The sequence below is a fragment of the Marmota monax genome, unplaced genomic scaffold (genome assembly GCF_021218885.2).
Source record: "Marmota monax isolate L192 unplaced genomic scaffold, Marmota_monax_Labrador192_F-V1.1 WCK01_AAM20220418_F8-fsc00022, whole genome shotgun sequence".
NCBI lineage: Eukaryota > Metazoa > Chordata > Mammalia > Rodentia > Sciuridae > Marmota > Marmota monax.
This window is the reverse complement of record NW_026695215.1, coordinates 24,214,653-24,235,510: the sequence shown is the minus strand read 5'-3', so window position 1 is coordinate 24,235,510 and position 20,858 is coordinate 24,214,653. Positions and strand designations below refer to the sequence as shown.

The following is a 20,858-nucleotide window of genomic DNA, read 5'->3' as shown; positions in this document are numbered from 1 at the left end:
AATTGTTGAAGTTCTGAATAAATTTTTTTTTTTCCCTTTCCTGAACATCACTTTGGACTGATTTCTGGCTTGTGTGTAATCATCCTCCCGTCTTCCCCTCAAACCCTCTCCATACAATAAAAGATACTTAAATTACAGTTTTCTCTCTTGTATCTTTTGGTTTTTAAAATCTGTATCTGGTGCAGAGGATCTGTGTTTGAGCTGCTGCTGCTTCTAATTTGTTTTTTCCATTGTTGAGAGTGAAGCCTGATTGTCTAAGTAGGACTAGTAATTTTAAAATGGGTTTTTTTTTTTTTTTTTTTTTTTTTAGATACAGTAATCTGTAATGCTGAGACCTCTGGGATAAGTAGGAAGGGTGATGAAAGGCAAGATTATATTGCCCATTTTTACTCTGGGTGGATGATTGCTGGAAGACATTTTCTGAAATACTAAAGTGTATTACTGTAGAGGAGTTATACTGTCTAATTGAGTCTTCAGAAATAGCATTTGAAAGCAGTGATGTTTTTGTCTGATGATATGGGAAAATCATTTCTCTGAGCCTTTTATCTCTTTGTCTTTAGTTTACAGACTTAAGAAAAGGATTTTTTTTTTTTTTTGCAAAATACAATATTAAATATACATGTTTCTTGGTAGAAATATCTTAACATTTAAAACACTATGTTCATGAGCTTTTATTTTCAGAATGTTACCAAATTTAAGAAAGTAGCCTAAGTAGGTGGATTCTTAGCTTTTGGCTTTCTTTCTTGATGTCTTAGGAAGAAAAGCATGAGTAATAAAGCTGACTCTCATTATCTGCTGAGGTGGGAGGGGGTGGTTGTGAGATAGAAGCGTGGTATATGCTTGTTTCTGTATTTTATGGCCAAATATTAATGATGTGTCTTCATATTATAAAACTATATGAGTCTTATTAAAAACTTGTGATGCTTTCTACCCCATTATTTTTGACCATCAAGAGACTATTTTTGTCAATTTTTCACTAGCATTATGTTTTTTTCTTTTTCATATTTAAATATTTTTAAAGAACTTGTGTTTATCCTAGAATTTTTCAAGAGCTATTGATCATCTAAAAATACATACATCACTATTTCTTGTCTTTTTAAAGTTTTGACCTAATGCATTATTGGCAGTTTGGAAGCATGAAACAAAAATACATTCAAATGTTGCCTTAACTACTGAAATCCTTAATTATTTTAGGCAAATTACTTCACGTTTTTGAGCTTCTATTATCCTTTTAGTTGGGACTGAAAATGTTTAGCTCATAAAATTGAGAGGATTAAATGAGAAATAGTGTGTAAATTATCTTTGGTGGGGGGAATAGAGTTTAAGAGCATGGGTTGTGGAATTAGGCAGGCTTATTTGAATGCAGAATCTCTGCTTAATGTTATTTGGCCTTGTACAAATTATTAAAGCTTTCTGTGCTTCAGTTTCTTCATCTGTAAAAATAAAGATAATGATAGAACTTAGCTTGCTATGAGGTGGTTGTAAGCATTTAAACGGTGTCCAGCATACACTAAATGCTCAGTATATGTTAACTGTAAATAGTCTGTTGCTTGATACATACTAATGTGCCACCTGAAAAAAATGTTGTTAGGACAGTTGAATGTTGTTCAGTGGTGGCCAAAATGCTCAAGATGAAGATGTCATTATTAAGTGACAGGTGGAGTTAAGTAAGGAATTTTCTATAGTTCTAGTGCTTTAAGCCTATAGGAAAAATAAGCCTACCAAGAAGCCAGGAACCAGTGTAGATAAAGGTGTTTTTTTCCCCTTCTAAAAAATTGTTTTCTCAGTTTCTAAGTTTAATCATCTGTAATTGAGATAATTCCTTCTTGGAGGATTGGTGTAATAAATGAAGCCTGATATGCAGCCTGGCCAGAATAGTGGTTGGCACCCAGCTTTCATGAGTGAGTGAATGATGCTATTGTTCTCCAGAAACAGAGTACTCCAGGAGGTCCACAGATAAGTTATATCTAGGTGAGAATGGTGTAGTAGGTCCTTAGAGCATCACTGTGGATGTTCTTAAGTAGTGTGTCATATCTACAGTGGTTACTTTTTAGGAGGAAATGGCTTCATCCATGTACCTTCCCTTCAGCAATGGTGATTTTTTCTTTTTTCTTGCTTTCTTTTTTTTTTTTTTTGGTGTTTAAGTTTTGATTCTTCTGGACCTTTCTCCCACTTAAACTTTGTCAGCAAAGCTTTTAGCCAAAGTCTTCAGGATGTTTCATGAATACTTAGTGCCACACTATGAGCATTTGAAATGCTAATTTCCTGGAATTTCAGGGACTGGTCCTAGATATCCTTTTGTGAGGAAGGATTTTATCCATGACCTGAACTCCTTACATGTTTGTCACAAGTTTAAATAGTTACCACTTAGTAATCTGAGATGCACAGGTAAACAACTGTTTTTCTTAGTTTTAAAAATTGTTGGTATGTTTAAAGGGTTGACTTATTAGAAAAGATATTTCTACCTGTAGAATTTTGCAAAAAGTTTTCTATTCCTAATGAATTATTCTTTAGAATAAATTGGCCATTCTCTTAGAAAACCCATTGTAAATTTCATGCTCATGAAACTATTTACTGTTGCTTAAATGTCTTTGACTAGTGGATAGAAATACAATATACTTTAAGAGTTTGAGACATAGTTACTTTAAGATTATAGGCAGAGCTGTTAGGTCTAGAAAATAATCCATCTCTTTTGGTGGCAATTGATAGTGATAGTATTTACTTTTTAAAATAATGTCTTACTCAGTTCAAATTCTTAATCATCTAGGAATGTCTCAAAAAAAGACTATTAGGATAATTGGTAAAAGAAAGAAAAAGAAAACCATCTTTTACATTCCCTTAACTGGAAATAGGAAACCAGGTTATAAAGATATTATAGATGTTTAAATCTGAAAAATATAATCTATTTTATTTGCAACTTTGTCAGTAAAGTATACAAATGTATATGTATATGCACGTGTATATATACACAGTAATTTAAGCCAGAGAAAGGATTTCGAAGAGATTATTATTTGTAAGCAATACAGTTGAATCTTAAGTACTTGATTTGTCTTAATATTTTTATCATACATACACACAGATGTATGTATCACTTATTTGCATGTGTGCATGCACGCTTTTTTGTGTGTATGCATGGTACTGGGGATTTAACCCAAGAGTGCTCTTCACTGACCTATGCCCCTAGCCCTTTTTTATTTTGAGATGGGACTTCACTAAGTTCACTAAGTTGCTCAGGCTGGCCTTGAACTTGTGATTCTCCTGCCTCAGTTTTGTGAGTCTCTGGGATTGCAGGTGTGTGCCGCCATGTCTGGCTAATAAAAGGTATTCTTAATCAGTACTCTGAAAAAGACTTGAAATTAAAAAAAAAAAAAAAAGATACTGTGTATTTGGCAGCATTTTATAAACATAGTAATTTAAGCCAGAGAAAGGATTTTGAAGAAATTATTATTTGTAAGCAATACAGTTGAATCCTAAGTACTTGATTTGTCTTAATATTTTTATCATTCCTCTTTACTGTCAGCAGAATTCATTTCTCTGAACTGAAGCATCATGAAACAAATAGTTTCCTAGGGAACACACCCCTTGGGCCCAAGAGTGATTTTTCTTTTGAGATCTTAGTTTACTGTGATATGCTTTATAAGGTTCAATTTTATTTTTGAGGTGGAAAAAACATCATGGCTTGGTAAAATTAACTGGGGTGAATTTTAAATTCATTGTTCTTACATATAATATCTTAAAGATACATTTGTTAATACATCTTCTGTCTTTAGGCCCTAAGTTGTTCTTGACAACTTAAAATTGGAATTAAAAGTAAATTACTCCAATTGTGTTGAATGAGGTTAGTTTTATGCAAAGCTTGTGATACATTTAGAAAAAGTTTGAATGAAATACTAAAGCCTGCCATAGGTTATTGTCAATAGGACAGTGGTAGTAATGGTCAGGAGCATTATCTTAAGGTGCCAGTAACTGGCTTCTAGTTCAATTTCAGTCTCTACCTTTTTTTTTTTACCCTGTGACAGACGTTAGAGAATGTGTGAATTGGAATTATTTAATAAGCCTGTTAATTATACTTTATATTTTTTTTTAAGTAAGGCCTTTTGGTTTGAGATTTGGTCATTTCATAAACATGCTGACTTAAATTTGTGCCCCTCCCAAGAGGAAATGCAGCAATTTAGTACTATATTCTTAGAAAGCTCTAAGACATTGAACTATAGTTACAGAAATTATTTATATACCTACTTAAAACAATCTTATAAAGTTAGTATAGCAGCAGGAACTTAAATACTGAATGCATTTGCTGCTCTACACAGTGGTTTGATATTCAGCTTTGTATAGGAAAACTGAAGTGGAAACATTTAGGATGTTACCTATCATCTTTTTTTTGAACTTTTTTTTTTTTTTTAAAATCTGAAATATAAGTTAAAAATTTTGATTAGTTTATGCATTTCAGATTGAATTTATTATAGTGTCTTTATCTTTTGGTGCCTTGAAGTTAAAAAGGATAAAACATTTCCTAAGGAACATTGGTACAGTAAAATTCTATTCTCTGTCTAAGGGCTAAATCAACTGTTTTAATAGGTTCTGGATTTCCTCCCATCTTAAATCAGCCTTTCACTTTCAGTAAATTATACTTTTGATGCTATGATATTATCCATATATGTTATATAAGAGATATATATATCTCCTTGGTAGTCTTTTTACTAGATTTTGTTTGATTGTCTATTTTAATGTTCTCCTCGCAGAGAGCTTTACCTGCCTTCATATGGGTTTCTACATTGGCAGGGGCAGGAATACTATTTGGTTCAAGCTTTCTTTGAGAGTTGTACCTTACTTCCTCTGTTGAATGTCATTTACATTTCCTTGGAGCAGGCAAAAGCTGTTCATGGCAAAAGTGCCAGAAATAGCATACAAGCCACTTTGCAATGGCATGCAAACTAATCTCTGCTATGTCCTTTTCTTAATACTTGTGAGGGCTGCTGTTTACTGAGAGGTAACATCTGGCTTTGAAGTTAGTATATCTGAGCCAGTGAGATGGGAAATTCCACTTTCCTTCCCACCCCAGAAAAAGATGTGGTCTTTGTTGACTACACTGGAAAGTTTATAGTTCAGTTATGATATCTTGATATATACCCTTAATCCACATGAGAGACCAAGAGATTAGTTCTTTCTGATATCTTCTGTTAGGAGAAAGATAAGAGAGAAGGGTTTGTATTTATTAAGAGTGATGGGAATGGAGAGTAGCGATGACTGGGAGAGATATTTTACTCTTAGGAAAACCCAGCACAACTTGGGTAGTGACCAGATAACTGGGGAATAAATGGAGAGTTTGTCAGAAGTGACAGCAAGATGTCAAGCCAGCCTAAGTGGGTTGAGTAGAGATGTCACTGATGATGGTTGGAGGAGTGAGCTAATTTAGGGGTTGTGGGGGTGGGACACTTATAGAAGGTCAGAAAGTTCATGGTGTGAGCCTTTAGAGGGCTGTATGTGGAGGGAGGTTTGAAAGAGAGCACCAGTTGAGTTGGAAGACGAGGTTTCAAAGTGAGCTCTTGAGGGCAGAGACCTTCAAGTTGTCCCTTATTCACTTTGAACAGTCTGACACATACCTATCCTTGATTGAATGAAAATGCTGTCTTCCATTTGAACTCAGTAGTTCTCACCTGGGATGATTTTGCCCTGCAAGGGATATTGGGCAATGGCCTTGAGACGTTTTAGGTTGTCACAGATACAGGAATGCCACTGGGGATGCTGGTAAACGTTCTACCATACACAAGTCAGCACCTCCCTCTTTGAAAGAATTATCTAGTCCCAAATGTCAGAGCTGCCAAAGATTGAGAAACACTGTTCCAACCAAAGGCAAGGAATTTAATTCTTCATAGCCTCAATTTTTTTTTTCCACATTTGAAGAGATGGTGATGACTCTTCTTAGGTTTATTAAGATTAAACAGGGCAGAGTGTACAAGTGCCTGGTATGAAAGAGTTGCTAGGTTAGTGATTTTCTTTATCCTAGTCAATGAATGTATTTAGGGAAGTTACTTTTGGGCACGGATCTTTTGGCCTCTAATTTCAAGGCTTTATGCATTTTTCAGAGAGATGAGTTAGATCTCTGCCTAGGAAACATAGTAGCTTTTATAATCTTAATCCTTTTCTCATGGTTTTATCAAATTAATTTGATTCTACTTTGGTTTAGGATTTTAGAATTTTATGATTTACTAGTGTATTTACTGGTAAATAAAAACTTTGAAAGCTAGATTAAAAATTGTAGCTACTGGTCAGTGAAATTCAGCTCTTAATTTGACTTTTTAGCCGGTAAGTACATTTTAAGTGTGTTTTGTGCTCTTGACACAGTTATTATTTAATTGCAATGTTACCATTCTTTGAAATCAAGTCTGAAGTGTCCTGAATTATTTCTTTTGGAGTGGGCCAGGCTTTTTGAGTCTGTAATGTCTTTTCCCTTTTTATCCATTTATAAAATTCCAGGTAGACATTCCTAAAATCAGAACTATTCCTCAAATTTACTTATTAGAATCTGCAGTAGATGGCTTTCTTTTGCTTGTTAATTACCTGTTTACTTTATTGTAAGGTGTGATATTACTGTCAGTTCTTTCACTCTTTTTAGGGACATGACCACCTATATTTTCATTTCTAATACCATTCCCTTAGCAATGCCTTCTAGTCATAGGCTCAGTGTTTAATATTTGCATATATAATGTATAGGTTTGTGTGTGTGTGTGTGTGTGTGTGTAAGGCATTCTCATTTTTAGGGAGTCACTGGAAATTCTTTGTTGCTGTCTCTTTTGGGAAAAATACTGGTTCACTTTTCTTATACTTTATAGCTTGGGATTGCTATAAGTAAAGGTGTTTCAGTTTAATAAACTGTTTATTAGACCCTTACTGATGAGTGTTTTATTGTAGGTGGAATTTAGAAATAGAATTTTTCCTTTTTTTCATATTTAACTAAGATTATTTAAACGTATTTAAACCAGTTAAAATGGGAAATAATATATAAGTAATAGGGTGCATTTTGTGGCAGCAAATAAATTCTCATTTATCTTAAAAGTTGTAGGATTCAAAGTTAATATTTTTTGGTGCTATTCAATTGTATCTGACTGTAAACTTGTAAGGGGGTTATATAACTCCCCATTGTACCTGTAACCATGTAAGTCAGTAAGCATACCATGTGAAGGATGCCACAGTAATGACTTTGATTTCATAGAGGTTTGGTGTGCCATAGTCTGTAAGATTAATCTCACTAGTTAACTGATTTCTGAAATGAATGTCTTTGGTTGTATGAAAATACGAAGAAAAGGTATGAAAGAATCTAACATTTGTTACTACAGTTGAATAACAGTTAGTGGCATAGATTCCAAGGAAATGGTATCTCTAACAAAGGAGGTCCAAAAGTCTTTTTAAACTTTTTTTTTAACTGCTATTACTACAATTATTTTTGTTTTTGTTTTTGCACTATTCTTTTACTCTTACCTCCCTCGTGGTACTAGAGATTGGTCTTGGGCTCTCTACTATTGAGCTACATCCCCAGGTCTTTCTGTCTTTTATTTTGACATAGAATCTTACTAAGTTGCTAAGCCTGTTCTCAAACTTGTTATCCTTTTGCTTCAGCCTCCCAAGTTGCTGGGATTAGTGTGTGCCACCATGCCAGGTTTGCTGTGATATTACAAAATTAACAGGTTTAAAAAATATTGAGATGATCTGATATCCCTTTCCCTGTACTTGTACTAAATTTATGTTTGGACCTTTAATAATTTATATAGATAGATGAATTAGTAAATGGGGTATTATGCCCACCTTTTTAATTTCATGATCAAAAAATACTAAATTCTTTCCAGAGTGGCAGTATAGTTTAGGTATAATTGTTTTAACTTTTCTGTGTAAATCTAACTATAGAGGAAAGGTTTTTCTAGAGTCTTTTAAACTTTTGCGTTTTACTATCTTTAGATTTACATAAAAATTATAGAAATAGTATAAAGAGTTCGTGGATATTCTTTGCCCAGTTTTCCCTAATGATAACATCTCACATAACTGTGGTATAATTATCAAAATCAGGAAATTTATGTTTATAAAATATCCTTTTCTATCCTAGGATCCAGTTCAGTATCCTACCTTGTCTTCTTAGTCTCCTGTAAAATTCTCAAGTCCTTTTTGTCTTTTTCATCTTTGATGATCTAGACACTTTTGGAGAGTACTGGTCAGTTGTTTTTTAAAACATCCTTCAATTTGAGTTAATCATATGTTTACTCCTGGTTAGTATGTTTTATGACTGGTGAAGTTAATGTGATCACTTGGTTAAAGTGGTGTCTGCCAGGTTTCTCCATTGTAAAGTAACTGTTTTTCCCTTTGTAACTAATAACATATGTTAACTTTACCTTTGTGGTGTGAAAGTGATTAATAATTTAATTAATACCATCCTCTAGTGGGTAGGTACTCTGAGTACACAAAATATCCTGTGTCTCATCGTACTTGTCACAGGCTAATTTTTGCATCTATCATTGCTTCCTGTAGGCAACAGTTATCCCTGTTGTGTTTGCTTAATGATGATTTTCTTTTTCCCTAATTCCTATTGTATTCATTAATTGGAATTTTGTTAAGGCAGTATTGTCCCTTTTCCTCCATTTATTAATTATCCATTTATTTACATGGATTTGTATTTTGTTTTGCTTTTTAAAAATAGATTAAAATCAATATTTTGTTGCTCAAATCATTCTAACTTTGGTTATTCAAATATTTACCTGTGTCTTTTCTATAGTGCTCTCACATTTTGTGAGTACTGGTTTACTTTCTGGTACCACAGGATGGAATTAACCATTTTTCCAAAGGAGCTGATTTCATTTTATAGAGAAAGGTATCTAGAAACCAAGATCTGGGTGCCATGTGTGCTCAAGGCTACCGTGGTGTCACTGCTTCTAGGTCCTCTCATTAGATAGCAAAATCTATATAGTAACATGCATACACATAATGTTTTTATTTCCTTATCTATCCACCCATGTGTGTCTGTGTGTGTATAAAAATACTGTGAATGCTTATGGATGTTTATGGGTGCATTGTTTTAGGCCTAGAGTCCTGTAGACTGAATTTGTACTCTCTTGTTGCTATGGTAAATCATGGTTTATTTTGCAGACTTTGTTCTTTGCTTCCTTTTTTTTCCTTTTTTTTTGAGATACAATTCACATGGATCTTGCCAGTTCCTATCTCCTTCCAACAAGGTTATTCTATCCTTCTCCCTATCCATGCTTCTTCTCTTTCTTCTTTTCTCCAAAAGTGAGACATCTGATTTTCATTCACCAATATTGACTTACTTTGTTCAATCCTAATACATGCCCATAAAAGTAATTTCAGAATTGCTAAACCATTCCCCTGTGAGAAAGACATTTTTAGAGTATAGTATAGTATTTGTCTTTAGCTTTACAGTACAAAGACACATACTATTTTCCACAGTAACTTGGTTTAGTTCTTTTCTTGCCTATCTCCGTAAGGTTGTGTTATTAATTTGTAATAAACATTAGGTTCATTTGTTACTGTTTTTGTTCTTTTTATATTCCTCCTACATTCTGTTTGATTTTAATTATTTCTTGAAATTTTTTGAAGTAAATGTGGCCATATTCCTCTTCCATTTATTTGTAGTAAAGAGCTGTTCTTAAAAAAAAAAAAAATACTGGATTTCCTCAAAGTTAGGTAGAACTGTAATGAATTGCCTAATAGCAGTTAAAGTGAAAGGAACTGTGCTTTGACAGTCATTCTCTGGAATTGCTTGCTTAGATTCTTAGTTATAGCTGTTGATTCAACATCTTCTACTCTTTGAAATTTATATTATCTATGGTCCCATAATTACCAGTGTCAGTGTTGAAGTCAGTCACCTAACAAATCTTCATTCTGGGTGCATTGTTTTAGACCCAGAGTCCTGTAGACTAAATGTTTACTCTCTTGTTGCTATGGTAAATCACAGTTTATTTTGCAGACTTTATTCTTTCCTTCCTCTATTTTTTCTTTTTTTGAGATATGATTCACATACCATAAAATTCACTGTTTTTTTTTTAAGTACAATATAGTGGTGTTTTATATATTCATAAAATTGTATATTAATCTAATTCTAGAGCATTTTTATTACCTGCAAAAGGAACCTTTTACCTATTAGCATTCGCTTCCCATTTTTCCCTCTTCCCAGCCCCTAGCAACACTAAGTCACTTTCTGTCTCTGGATTTTCCTGTTCTGGGTATTTCATATAAATGGGATTATGCAATATATGGCCTTTTATTCTTTTATTTCTGGCTTCTTTCACTTTAGTATAATACCTCAAGGGTTATCCATGTTATAGCATATTTTATTCTTTTTTATGGCTATATAATATTGTTATTGATATATCATGTTTTATTTATCCATTAATCAGTTGATGGACATTAGTTTTTTTTTTAACGTTTGGACAATTATAAATAAAACTGTGTGAAATTAATGTACATGTTTCTGTGAATGTATTTTTCGTTTCTTTTGTGTGTATTAGAGGAGTGGAAGGTGCTGAGTTGTAATATTCTGTTTAATATGTGGAAGGTGTTTACCATGTGGAAACTGTTACAGTGGTTGCACCATTTTTCATTGTCATTGGTAATATAAATACTAATTAATTTGTCCACATTCTCAACACTCTACTTTTTTTTTTTAATTGCTGTCATAGGGGATATGAGGTGGTTGTACATTCTAGTTTTGATTTGTATTATCCTAATGATAAATGATATCAAGCATCTTCTCATATGCTTGTTGGATATCTTTGTATATCTTTGGAGAACTGTCTGTTCAGTTCTTTAACCATTTTGTAACTTGGTTATTTGCTTTTTTATTTTTGAGGTAAAAGAGTTCTTTGTATATATTATATTCTGGATATTAGATAAGAATGTATCCTGAACTTGCATTTACACCACCATAAAAAAAAGTTTGTATTTGCATCAATATTTATAAGACCCTTATACGATTTGCAAATATTTCCCCTGTTCTATGGATTGTTTTTTCATTTTTCTTGATGGTAGGTTTTGCATAAAAAATTTAAAATTGTGATAAAGTTCAATTTGTGTTTTTTGTTTTGTGCTTTGGGTGTTATGTATAAAAAACTATTGCTTATTTAAAGTGATGAAGATTTACACTTTATTCTAAGAATTTTGTTGTGTAGCTCTCACATTTGGTCCATTTTGAGTTAGTTTTTATATATTGTGTGAGGTAAGGACCCAGCTTCTTCTTTTGCAAGGAATATTCACTTATCCAAGTACCACTTATTGAGAAGTCTATTTTTCTCCATTGAATTGTCTTGGCACCCGTGCATTTACCATAAATTATGATTTTATTTCTGGACTTTCAGTTTTATTCCATTGCCATGCACTCCTGCTGATTCTGGAACCACACTGTTTTGATTACTGTAGCATTTGTAGCAAGTTGAAACTGGGAAGTATGAGACCTCAAACATAGTTTTTTTTCCCCCTTGCATTTCTGTGTGAATTTTAGAATCATCCATTTCTGTGAAATAGGTAGTTGTAGTTTTCATAGACATTGCATTGAATTATTTTTCCCTTGATAACACAGTATTCTTCCATAGGTACAAATATAAGGACTTTTTGAGTATTTTAGTAGTTTAGTTATTTTGAGGTAACTATAAAAAGAGGCTATTAAAATTTAAATTAGTCTTATTTGTTACTCCTTTCTTTGTTCACCTCCAGAAAGAATAACTTGGTAGGAGAAAAGATGGATTATTCAAGAAATGATATAAGCACAGTTGGTTTACTTTCAGAGGAAAAATGTAAAGCTAGAATGGTTGAAGACCTTAAAAAATTAAGCATGAGATGAAATCTCAAAACCATTGGCAGGGGAAGTCAGTAATAAACTGCAAACCAATCATAAAAATACCTGAAACAAATGACAGAAGGGCTGTTTCCTATGGAACAGTTCTAAATTAATGAATAGCCAATAACTTGTAGGGAAATACGATAGAGAATATGAAGAAGCATCTTTCAGGAAAAATAGCAGATGGCTAAAAAGTGTATGAAAAAGTGTTCAACCTCAGTGAGGAAGAAATTCAAATTAAAACAAATTAACAATTTTCCATTCATCAGATTGGTGAAGATTAGAAAGGGTGGTCATGGCTAGCCTTGGCTAGATTGCAGGGGAAATAGAAGCTCCTGGCTATTGTTGGAAGTTTGACACAGTCCCTTTGGGGATCAATTTAGCAATAGCTGTTGGAATAAAAAATATACATGTCCAACAGTTTTACTTTCAGGAATATAGTCTGTACTTGCACAAATGTAGAAAGAGGGTTATTACAAGGGTGTTTATTGCAGCAACATTTGTAGTAGTAAAAGATGGGAACCGAGTCAGCTTTGTGTCACTGTGACAAAATACCTGAGATAAACAATATAAAAGGATAAACAACTTAAAAGGAAAGATTTATTTTGGCTCCCAGTTTCAGAGTTTCTGTTCTGTGGTCAGCCCACTCCTTTGCATTTGGGCCTGGCATGAAGCAGAACTGCACAGCAGGGAATATGTTGTAGAGCAGAGCTGCTCACTCACCTCTTGGCAGCTGGGAAGCAGAGAGAGAGAAGGGTCCTAATATCCTCTTCAAGGGTGTGCCTCCAGTGATGTAACTTTTTTCCTCTTAATCTCATCTCCCAGAGATTGTACTGCTTCCAATAGTGCCACAGTCTAGGGACCAAGCCTTCAGCACATTGCCTTTGGGGTGCATTTCAGATCCCAACCATAAAAGGAACCAACTTAAGTGCTTTGTTTTTGAGATAATTAGTTAAAATTGAAGTACTACATCCAAAGAATGAAATGCTCTGTGAGGCAGATTATTCTTTGGTGACATAGAAACAGTCTAGAATTCATTGAATGAAGAAAGCATGTTGTATTTATTGTGTGTTTTCTTTGTAATTTTATAAGGGGAGAAAATGAAAAAACCTCCAAATACTTATATGCTTACCTGAAAGCGAAATGACTGGCAGTATATAAAGAAACCATTAACAGAGTTTATCTCTAGGCAATAGGACCTAGGGATCTCATTAAAGTGGTTTCTTATAACTTTTTTTTTTAAACATTGAGCAGCTTTTTATTTAAAAAAAATCATTAAAATTGACCGTATAATTAAAATTATACTACTTTTTAGGAATAAGAGATTTGTTTTTCTTATCAATTTGGTTACTTTTGTGTGTAACCTGTTCTTTAGAGGTAAACATTTTTTTTTGTGTGTGTGTGTGATTTGTACTACACTGCTGGCAATAGATTGGAATTAGCATTTGAGTACAAGTGCTTAATGACATGTAGAACCTTTGTTTCATTCCTAAGCATTATAAACATGGGGGAAATATATTTATCTATTAACAGTTGTGATTGTGGGTTTTTTTTTTTTTGTGTGTGAGTGTGTGTGTGTCTGTGCATACCAGGCAAAAGTTCTACCACTATGCTACACCCCTAGACCTAGTTTTAAATTTATTGTGCTAGTTTTTAATTCATCAGCTGAGGAGTATTAAGTATTGTCCATATGTGAACCTGATTTTGTTACTGTTCTTTGGATCCATGCTCTGAAATATAAGGTTCAGGAGCTGGGGATGTGGCTCAAGCGGTAGCATGCTCACCTGGCATGCTTGCGTCCCAGGTTCGATCCTCAGCACCACATACAAACAAAGATGTTGTGTCCACTGATATCTAAAAAATAAATATTAAAATTCTCTCTGTCTCTCTCTAAAAAAAAAAAAGAAAAGAAATATAAGGTTCAATGTAGAAAGTAACCATTTTACAGTATCTCCCTTAACAGAGGTTACAAATTCATTACCCCGAAACTTTCCTTCCACAGGCAAAAGGAGGCAGTGAAAAATCCCTGTACTGTGCTAGACCATTTCTAGAGGCTTTTTATGGTTAGAGGGGACCAGGTTCCTAGCCCACGTAAAAATGGTTCCAGTGCCCTGTCCTACAAAGTTTCTGGTGATTGGCAACTTTTATCTGTTGATGCTTGTTTTGTCCTTAATCTAGGCAGAATGTCATGTTCCGGATAACATTTCTTAAAATATTTGAATGTGCCTGCTTTATTTATTTAGAAACTTCTACTGAAATTCATTTAGTGGTTGGGCACTGTCTTCATAATTCTCTTATCTAGGCCAAATATTCCTAACTCCTCCCACTGGTCTTTTTTAAAGCCTAATTTCCAGAAATGCATACTATAGTATTCCATGCTTCGGAGCAGGCTTTAATATGCCTTAAACTGAATATAGACTTGTTAAGGTGTGCTTGGATTATTAGAAGTATTCAAGGGTTTATCATTACCTTGGTCCAAAAGCTTTTTTGCCTACAGTTTAGGATGGTGTTTGCCTTTTTAGCAATGAAGTTATACTGTGGATATTTTAATAGCTCTTTAAAAGTGGATGAAATCAGCTTACCCTAGTGTTTGCCTGAATTACTATTCTAGAACTGTACCATCTGGTAGTTTAGTAGTTGGTTTTTGAGTAGTAAGTTTTTACATTTATCTGTGATAATTATATATATACTTTTGTAAATGTGGAGGTGGAGGTATATTGCTTCTACTCATTGGTATAGCCTGATAAGCTCATTTGAATTTTATTTCTATTATGAAGGAAGGTAGCTACCCCTCTCCAGCCTTGATGTCATCTTGAATAAGTATGCTATTCAGGTATTTATTTAAATTGTTGATAAAACATTAAACAGAATACTGCACACCCAATGTTAGTTATTAATGCCATTGACTCACCTAGCCAGAAATTATCCAGTTTTCATTGTGGTCTTTTGACTGAATTTACAAAATGTCTTGTTGGCATCTTATATTAAGACTGCAATCTTAATATTCTTAGACACAAGCTGGTTTTAAATGGTCCTCATTTTCTTTTTCACAAATTTCAAAAATAGTATGTATCCAATTTTTATTGTGTGTTTCGGGAGCTTGGAGGGTGAGAAGCGTCTTTGCACCAAATTTGCGTTTAGTTAAAAAGAAATTTTGTTTTTAGAGCCTAAATCTAGTCATCCTACTAAAATTAGTCCTGAACTTTATTTAATTTGAAGTATTTTGATTATCTGATTAATTTGAATATATAGTATAATAGTTAAGAAAGAGGTCTCTGAGAGTTAGACATTAGTTCAGTTACTGGGTATGCTACTTATTAGTTTCTTTTTATCTTGGGAAAATTACTACTTTGATTTTTAATTTCTTCATCTATAAAACAGGAAAAACAATAATGTCCCCTTCAAAGGGTTTTCTGAGAATTACATGAAATAATACAAGTAAAGCACTCTCGGTATCAACCCAGCAACTGAAAAGCATAAAACCTGTTCTGTCCATTCTCTTCCTCCTTTTGTTTTTATTTATAATTATTAACCCATATTAATTGTGCAAATAGTTGGGTTTGATAGTGTTCCATATATGCATATATAGTCCTTTGATTGTGTCTAACCCCCTTCCCAGTCTCCTTCTCCCTCATCTATTTCCAGGTCATTTTTTTTTTTTCCCCTCTAGTTTCCACAAATAAAAGAAGACACAATACTTACCTTTCTGTGTTTAGTATATTTCTCTTAACATGGTGTACTCCAGTCCCATTCATGTTCCTGCAAATTACATGATTTCCTTTTTCTTTTTTATTTCCTCCTTCTTCATGACTGAGTAACTATTGTTTATATATACCATTTTTCTTTATCCATTCACCTCATGGTAGGTACCTAGACTGAGTCCATATCTTGTCTGTTGTGACTTATGCTACAGTAAAAATGGTTATGCAGGTTGTCTGTTTTGTATTTTGACTTCATTTCCTTTGGGTATATGAGGAGTGGTATAGTGGGATCATATGATAGGTCTATTGTTATTTTTTTTGTGGAACCTCCATATGTTTTTTTTAATAGAGGCCATACTAATTTACATCCCCACCAATAGTATGTGAGGGTTTCCTTTTCTTCATATCTCACCAGCATTTGTTAGTTTTTGTTTTGTTTTTGATGATAGTCATATGACTGGATTGAGATGAAGTCTCATAGTTTTGATTTGCATTGTACCTAATGATTAAAGATATTGAAAAAATTTTTCACATATTTATTGGCCATTTGTACTTCTTTTGAGAAATGTCTGTTCAGATCATTTTTGAGTGTCTGCTTGTTCTTTTGTTACCAAGTTTTTTGTGTTCTTTATATATTGTGGATATTAATCCTTTGTCAAATGAATAGCTGACAGAAATTTTCATGCATTCTCTAGGTTGTTTCTTAGCTCTGTTGAATTGTTTCTTTATTGTGCAGAAGCTTTTTAATTTGATGTAACCCTCTTTCTCAATTCTTTTGTTTCTTGAGCCATTGGAGTCCTCATCAGGAAAGTGTTGCCTGTGCCAGTCTCCTGAAGTGTTTTCCTTCTAGTCCTTTAAGAGTTTCAGGTCTTACATTAAGATCTTTGATGCACTTTGATTTTTTAAAAAAATTATTTATTTATTCCAATTTGTTATATATGACAGCAGAATGCATTTCAGTTCATAGTACACATATAGAGCACAATTTTTCATGTCTCTGGTTGTACAAAAAGTAGAGTCACCCTATTCATGGCTTCATATATATACTTAGGGTAATAATGTCCATCTGATTCCACTTTCTTTACTACCCCCTGCCCCCTCTCTTCCGCTCCTTTCCCTTTGCCCTATCTAAAGTTCCTCCATTCCTCCCATGCCCCTTCAATTCCCATTATGGATCAGCATCCTCATATAAGAGAAAACATTTGGCATTTGTTTTTTGGGGATTAGCTTGCTTCACTTACCATTATCTTCTCCAACGCCATCCATTTACCTGCAAATGCCATGATTTTTTTCTCTTTTAATGCTGAGTAATACTCCATTGTGTATATATACCACATTTTCTTTATCCATTCATTTACTGAAGGGCATCTATGTTGGTTCCATAATTTAGCTATTGTAAATGGTGCTGCTATAAACATTGATGTGGCTGTGTCCCTGTAGTATGCTGTTTTTAAATCCTTTGGGTATGAACCAGTGGGATAGCTGGGTCAAATGGTGGTTCCATTCCAAGTTTTCCAAGGAATCTTTATATTGGTTGCACCAATTTGCATTCCCACCAGCAATGTATGAGCAAGCCTTTCTCCCCACATTCTCGCCAACACTTACTGTTTGTTTGATTCTTAATAGTTGCCATTATGACTAGAGTGAGATGAAATCTTAGTTTTGATTTGCATTTCTCTAATTGCTAGAGATATTGAACATTTTTTCATATATTTGTTGATTGATTGTATATCATCTTCTGAGAAGTGTCTGTTGAGTTCCTTGGCCCATTTATTGATTTGATTATTTGTTTTTTTAGTGTTAAGATTTTTGGTTCAGCAAAGTAGCAGGATAGAAAATCAATACCCATAAGTCAAAGGCACCTCTGTACATCAGTGAGAAATCCTCTGAAAGAGACACTAGGAAATCTACCCCATTTATAATAGCCTCAAAAAAAAAAATACTTGGGAATCAACTTGATGAAAGAGGTGAAAGACCTCTACAAAGAAAATTACAGAACACTAATGAAAGAAATTAAAGAAGACTTAGAAGATGGAAAGATCTACCTTGTTCTTGGATAGGCAGAATTAATATTATCAAAATGACCATACTACCAAAAGCACTATACAGATTTAATGCAATTCCAATCAAAATCCCAATGACATTTTTCATAGAAATAGAAAAAGCAGTCATGAAATTTCTGAAAAAATAAGAGTCCCAGAATAGCTAATGCAATCCTTAGCAAATAGAGTGAAGCAGGAGGCATTACTATACCAGACCTTAAACTATACTACAGAGCAATAGTAACAAAAACAGCATGGTATTGGCACCAAAATAGACTGGTACACCAATGGTACAGAATAGAGGTCCCAGAGACTAACCCACATAATTACAGTTATCTTATATTAGACAAAGTGCCAAAAAACATACACTGGAGAAAAGATAGCCTCTTCAACAAATGGTGCCGGGAAAACTGGAAATCCGTATGCAACAAAATGAAATTGAACTCCTGTCTCTGACCATGCACAAAATTCAACTCAAAATGGATCAAGGTCCTAGGAATTAAACCAGAGACACTGTGTTTATTAGAAGAAAAAGTAGGCCCAAATCTCCATCATGTTGTATTAGGCCCCGACTTCCTTATTAAGACTCCAGTAGCGCAAGAAATAAAATCAAGAATCAATAAATGGTATGGATTCAAGCTAAAAAGCTTCTTCTCAGCAAAAGAAACAATCAGTGAGGTGAATAGAGAGCCTACAGAACGGGAACAGATTTTTACCATACACATCAGATAGAGCACTAATCTCTAAGATACATATAAAGTATTGATTTTTGTAGAGTGAGAGAGAGGGGACTAGTTTCAATCTTCTGTATGTGGATATCTAGTTTTCCCACCACCTCTTCTTTCTCTTACTACTGCTGAGATTCTTTCCTATTACATTTCATCCAGCTGCTATTGTGGTAATATTTATAAACCAAATCAGTAGTTTTAGATTTTTTAATTATTTTAAATTTGCAGTGCTGTAGGTCAAACTCAGGACCTTGCACATGGTAGGCAGCTTCTATCATTGAGCTACTCCCCAGCCCTAGTCATTTTTTTTTTTTTTTTTTTGGTAATAAAAAACTGACATTTAAAAATAGTAAAGGCACATTTCTTGTAGTTCTGTTAAGGATAGTGTATTGTTTGTAGATGAAAGTGCCCTGCGAAAATTTCACAGCTAGACGTTTTGTTCTTTAGGTTTAATGATAAAACTATAGTTTTACAACTAAAAACTCAGATTACTGATTTATTCTGATTGCTTTCATTCAATAGTATCATTTTGAGGTACTTAATGTAAAATAATTGGAGGTTTAAGCAAGGAATTAAGTATGGAGGTATAAATTAATGGTGAAGCAGTTTAAATTATGTGTTACGTAAGTAGTTGTCTAGGAATGAGTAACATGCTTAACATGCTTGGTTAAGATTTTGATTGCCCTTCTCTTGCCTTCTACCTCCCTTCCCCAAGACATACTTTCAACATAGGAGTGAGGATTTCAGCAGAAAGAAGTCCATTTTTTCACAAAGAAATATGAGAACCGTACAAATATTCTGCAGTTGTTATATTGCAAATAGAGGATTAGTACTTAAGTGGAAGCAGTTGGATGACTACTTCAAACTTGGTCTCATAAGTTAGTTTGGATGACAGGACTAGGACTCTCCCAACTCTCCTGGTTCCCTTTTAGATCAGGAAAGGAAAGGTTTGAGTATGAATTTACTGGGGATTAAGTCATTATTGATTATACAAAAAATATAGTTTTTGTTTAGGGACATTGTGTTAATTGAAACAGTTAAGGAAAAGGTCTGGATGGTTTGCTTAAATTTTTGTGTATCTTCTTGTTTAACAGTTACAGAACACCATCCATGTGCCAGGCATGGTCACTGCTGGTTTGTCTGACCTCCATTTCTTGAGTAGTCATTGAATTTACAGTGTAGTGGAGGGAAAAACATTTTGAAAAAGAGCTTTAATAGGTAAGTGGGGCACTAGGGAGTGAGTAGTTGGTTCAGTTGTGGAGAGAGAGAGCACAAAAAGGCTTATAGGAGGAATGAGGACTGAAATCTTAGTGTAGGTAAAGGGTTTGCAGGCAGAAGAACTAGGTAGTAGACCTCCCCCAGGTAGGACACTTACAGTAATGTGGTTTTGTATTTTGTATTTGGCCAGCCATTTATCTAAGGCATTCTGAGTCAAAATTCAATTGTCATTAAAGATTTGAGTTATATATCTTTTTAATAATGGAGGATTAGTCATCTGCTCATGTGAAGGGGAGCATTGTTGGGACATACAAATCAAACTTTTGTGACAAATAATATTTAAGTATAGCCAATAGGATTCTAATTAGGTAAAATTCTTTTAGTGATACTCAAGGAGTGTGAGTATTTAAAGTGAGGTGGGAACTATGGTTTATTTGGTAGTTGGGCTTAGAATGTGATTGTTTATAGTAGTTAAATTGGAGCTTAAATTTGTATTTTCATTCTTTCTTTTTTTCTTTTTCTTTTTCAAAATCATTGTTTAACAGAAGCCCAGTCCCAGTTTCTTTTGCCTTGGGAGGGAAACAGCTGGTATCAATGTAGATTGAATTCAAGTTGCCTGTAATAAAGTGGAGAACTGTCTGAATCTCTTACATTTCAGCTTTCTGTGTAACTTGACTTCTCAGTTCTCTTTATCTTTTTATCGCCCATAAAAGCACAAAGTGGTAGTTTTTTGCATGCTTTTCTTTTTTTCTTTTTTAATTCATGCTCTGAATTGATTTTTCTATAGCTGGTGTTTGTTAGTCAGTGTGTACTAAATTAATTTCCCTGATTGTGTCCTTTAAGCAGCTGGTCATTGGTTACAAGAAACAAAGATTGAGTAGTAGAGGCTACAAAGAATAAACTAAAGGACATTTTCTCTTCAAATAGCAGATTAATAATGTGAGCTGCTTTGAATTGATTTGTTCATTTACGTTAGGAAGAATTTAGTTTTAGTTGGATTACAGAAGATTTTACAGTTGTATTCAACAGGCAACAGTTGGGAATAGGTGCAAGTCTGTTTCTGAATATTGCTTAAAAGGTACTGTGTGATGGAAATTGTTTTATTTCAACATTTAAAAAAAATTGTTAAGCTTGGGATCAGGTGAAGTTTTTTTGCAAATTTTTTTTTTTTGTGATAGAAAACGTGAGTCCTACCTTGTTAACCCATTTCCCCAGCCCCTGGTAACCACCATTATATTCTGATTCTTATGAGTTTAACTGTTTTAGATACTTCATATAAGTGGAATCATATAGCATCTGTTTTTATTTGGCTGGCTTAGAGTATCCTCTAGAT

General features: G+C 33.8%; 1 protein-coding gene across 2 annotated transcripts in view; it reads left to right on the top strand.

Moving 5' to 3' along the window:
• Nucleotides 1-20,858, top strand: part of Atp2c1 (ATPase secretory pathway Ca2+ transporting 1) — a 134,916-nt gene that overhangs the window by 22,894 nt on the left and 91,164 nt on the right. The gene's annotated exons all lie outside the window — the stretch shown is intronic.